This window comes from Sprattus sprattus, assembly GCF_963457725.1.
Source record: "Sprattus sprattus genome assembly, chromosome: 16".
Taxonomy (NCBI): domain Eukaryota; kingdom Metazoa; phylum Chordata; class Actinopteri; order Clupeiformes; family Clupeidae; genus Sprattus; species Sprattus sprattus.
Window position 1 is genome coordinate 680,816 of NC_137914.1, and position 5,000 is coordinate 685,815.

Consider the following 5,000-nt stretch of genomic DNA (forward strand, 5'->3'; position numbering starts at 1 on the left):
TTACAAATAGAATTACAGCTACAGAACTTCATGCATGCCTAAATAAAATAATCACGGAGTATGCGGAGTATCAGGAGACGGGGGCGTGGTAGCGACGGTGACACAAAGTTAACGTGTTGCCCTTCAAAATTCCTGTGCACGTGCCCTGCCATTGTCAAAATTACTGAGATAAACTCAAGTCATAACAAATAGCATCTTATTTAGGTCAGCAAATGTATATTGCTAGGAGTGATTTCATGTTCATGTTGTAGTGTATTGTTGTTATGGACACACACACACACACACACACACACACACACACACACACACACACACACACATGGACTGATTATGAAACCATGGGCCCCTAGTGTACCAAAATACACCGCTTCCAAACACACACACACACACACACACACACACACACACACACACACACACACACACACACACACACACACACACATGGACTGATTATGAAACCATGGGCCCCTATTGTACCAAAATACACCGCTTCCAAACACAAGTAAGAGATACATTTAAGCCACGTCTAATATTAACAAAAACTAAGTATGAAAACAATTGACAGCAAGCAAAGTTTGCTCAGGCCCAGTAGACCTGTCCCGCTGCAATTAATACGGCGACGTCAATCAAAATCTTTTTTCTAGAAAGGAAAGCACTGGCACAGATCAGGGGTAAAATAATATAAATATACTGTATGTATATCCCGTTCATCGCGCGTGTGTGTGTGTGTGTGTGTGTGTGTGTGTGTGTGTGTCTGTCTGTGTGTGTGTGTACTGTATGTATATCCCGTTCATCACGCGTGTGTGTGTGTGTCTGTGTGTGTGTGTACTGTATGTATATCCCGTTCATCGCGCGCGCGTGTGTGTGTGTGTCTGTGTGTGTGTGTGTGTGTGTGTGTGTGTGTGTGTGTGTGTGTCTGTCTGTGTGTCTGTGTACTGTATGTGTGTGTGTGTGTGTGTGTGTATGTATGTGTGTGTGTGTGTGTGTGTGTGTATGTGTGTATGTGTGTTGGTGTAAGGTGTGTGTGTGTGTGTGTGTGTTTGTGTGTGTGTGTGTATGTGTGTGTGTGTATGTGTGTGTGTGTGTATGTGTGTGTGTGTGTGTGTGTGTGTGTGTGTGTGTGTTGGTGTAAGGTGTGTGTGTGTGTGTGTGTGTGTGTGTGTGTTGGTGTAAGGTGTGTATGTGTGTGTGTGTGTGTGTGTGTGTGTGTGTGTTGGTGTAAGGTGTGTGTGTGTGTGTGTGTGTGTGTGTGTGTGTGTGTGTGTGTGTGTGTGTGTGTGTGTGTTGGTGTAAGGTGTGTGTGTGTGTGTGTGTGTGTGTGTGTGTGTGTGTGTGTGTGTGTGTGTGTGTCTCACCACTATCATCTTCTCCACTCTGATGATGCCCTTGTTGAAGATGGTCCCCAGCTGGTCTCCGACTCCGGCCAGCAGGAATCCGAAGAGAGGGATCCCCAGCAGCGCGTAGATTATGCAGAAGATTCGACCGCCTTCCGTGTGCGGAGAAATGTTCCCGAAACCTGGAGAGAGAGAACACACACACACACACACACACTTACGCCTTCTGTGTGCGGAGAAATGTTCCCGAAACCTCGAGAGAGAGAGAGAGAGAGAGAACACACACACAGACACTTACGCCTTCTGTGTGCGGAGAAATGTTCCTGAAACCTGGAGAGAGAACACACACACACACACACACACTTACGCCTTCTGTGTGTGGAGAAATGTTCCCGAAACCTCGAGAGAGCGAGAGAGAACACACACACACACACTTACGCCTTCTGTGTGCGGAGAAATGTTCCCCAAACCTGGAGAGAGAACACACGAACACACACACACATACACACACACATATACACACACACACACACACACACACATACACACACACACACACACACACACACTTATGCCTTCCGTGTGCAGAGAAACGTTCCCGAAACCTGGAGAGAGAGAGAGGAGCCTCTCAGACACAGACTCATCTCACACACACACACACGCAGGCACACACTCACACACACACACTTACACAAACATACACACACATACAGACACTCACACACTCACACACACACACGCACACACACACACAGACTCATCTCACACACACTGATACTGGAACAACACCAGACACACACACACACACACAGTCACTGGAACATCACCAGGTACACACACACACACACACTCACACACTCTCACACACACTCTCACACACACACACTGAAACACTAGAAAGAATAGAAAAGCCCTCCATGCCAGGAGTGCCCTTGTCAGATCACAGACGAGTGGACAAGAACACACACACACACACACACACACACTCGAGTGGACAAGAACACACACACACAAACTCGAGTGGACAAGAACACACACACACACACACTCACACACACACACACACACACACTCGAGTGGACAAGAACACACACACACAAACTCGAGTGGACAAGAACACACACACACACACACACACACACACACACACACACACACACACTCGAGTGGACAAGAACACACACACACAAACTCGAGTGGACAAGAACACACACACACACACACACACACACACTCACACACACACACACACACGAGTGGACAAGAACACACACACACAAACTCGAGTGGACAAGAACACACACACACACACACTCACACACACACACTCGAGTGGACAAGAACACACACACACACACACACACACACACACACACAAGTGGACAAGAACTGTTAACTGTTGGGAGTTAAACCAGAAGGAGCATTTTGAGTATTAATGCAGACCAAGAAGATGAAGGCAAATAACCCTAACCTGGGCAACAGAAGCACCCACACACTGATCCTGGTGCAGTAGAATAACACACACACACACACACACACACACACACACACACACACACACACACACACACACTTATCCTGGTGCATTAGAATAACACACACACACACACACACACACACACACACACACACTGATCCTGGTGCAGGAGAATAACACACACACACACACAGAAGTGCCCACACACTGATCCTGGTGCAGGACAATAACACACACACACACACACACACACACACACACACACACACTGTGGTAGCCCAAGCTGCTCTTAGGCTCCCACTTAGTTTAACATGGGTACATTGTCTAACCAGGACTACAGGGTAGGCTTTAGGACCCTGGGGAGGTGTTCTGGGGACTAGGCAGGTCAGGCTTTCACTAATTGCAAGCTCACCTGTAGATCGTTTGACTAGTGGCTGATTAGTGCCAATCTAGTCAAACAAAAGAGCTTTAAAAGAGTCAGTTAGAAGAGCTGGCTGAGAGAGAGACAGAGGGGAAAAGTGCCAGTTGCAATGGGTGCAAGGCATGGTTTTTCCCTATTTTCTGTTATTTTGACTACCCTTTTGTTGTAATGTTTGAGTAATTTAAAGAGTTAATAAAAGAACATGATTTGGAATTCCCTTGCTGCGTCGTGGTGAGAGCTGGGCTGCGACAACACACACACACTGATCCTGGTGCAGGAGAATGATACACACACACACACAAAAGCACCCACACACTGATCCTTTACACACCTGGGCTGAGCTTCATTAATACATTATACCTCATCTCCACAGCTCCTCATCACAATGGGGCATGTGTCTCTATCACACACACACACACACACACACACACACACACACACACAAGCCTGGTCCAGACGGTCCTGATCCAACCCTAACCCTACTTTGGTTCCAATGTGGTTCAAATCAGATCAGGACCCGGTGAACTCTAGTGAACTCTGACCCCGTGAACTCTAGAGTTAGATGCACTCTATTATTGGACAGGTTCTGCCGATGATGAAATCCTAAACAAAACAAAAAAAAGTCCTCTTCCTGTGCGGGTGTGTGTGAGAGTGTGTGTGTGTGTATGTGTGAGAGTGTGTGTGTGAGAGTGTGTGTGAGTGTGTCTGTGAGTGATGGAGTGTGTGTGTGTGAGAGTGTGTCTGTGTGAGTGTGTGTGTGTGTGTGTGAGATTGTGTGTGTGTGTGAGAATGTGTGTGTGTGTATGTGAGTGATGGAGTCTGTGTTGGCGTTTGTGTGTGTGAGTGTGTGTGTGAGAGTTTGTGTGAGTGATGGAGTGTGTGTGCGAGTGTGTGTCTGTTTGAGAGTGATGGGGAGGGTGTGTGTGAGTGTGTGTGTGTGTGTGTGGGAGGGGGGTGTCTGTCAAAGTGAAACATAGTAATGGGCGTGTGTTTGTGTGTGTGTGTGTGTGTGTGTGTGTGTGTGTGTGTGTGTGTGTGTGTGTGTGTGTGTGTGTGTGCAGAAGGGGGGTGTCTGGTGAAACACAGTAATGGGCCTGTTGTGTCTTTTTACTATTTTTTTTGTGTATCAAGCAGGCCCGAAACTAATTGCCTGTCGGACGTTGCGCAGGACTCCAATTCCCACAATGCCCAGCTGCGCATAAAAGCAGCCCTTTACCTGTGCGTCACCCTATGATCTCTCTGATCTCTCTGCTACCTCGGATACCATTCCAACCCGGTGCCAGTGGGCGTAGTGTGGAGGCATGCGGGGTGAGAGACTGCAGTTGATCGCACGGGACTGACGTCACGCCTTGGGCGCTACATTTAAAAGAGACTGAGCATTACTTTATTTTTCTCCATTCATTTGTAAGACAATAAAATCCTTTTTGGAAAGAAACCAAGCTTGTCCGACCTGTGAAATCCACAGAAACAGACACACACACACACACACACACACACACACACACACACACACAGCCGTTGTCTCTCTGAGGAAAATGAGGCGCTGCAGCTTTAAGAGTTTAAGAGTTATGATGCTGCTGCTAGGTCTGTTCATGTGCACTCGGTCTCAAACACACACACACACACACACACACACACACACACACACACACACAAACACACACACACACACACACCACCTGGGGTTCTAAGGCTTTTTATTGTCGTATTGGCAGCAGAGGATTGAAGATGACAGTGATGTAGTTTACCCCCCCCCCACACACAC

The 5,000-nt window shown here is 47.4% G+C and overlaps 1 pseudogene across 1 annotated transcript in view; it reads right to left on the reverse strand.

The window, feature by feature from the left end:
• LOC308377109 (potassium channel subfamily K member 2-like) overlaps positions 1 to 5,000 on the reverse strand; it is a 44,963-nt pseudogene that overhangs the window by 24,805 nt on the left and 15,158 nt on the right. Inside the window, exon 4 of the transcript in view lies at positions 1,359 to 1,519. The product of the transcript in view is annotated as a potassium channel subfamily K member 2-like (transcript). The remainder of the gene's footprint in view (positions 1 to 1,358; positions 1,520 to 5,000) is intronic.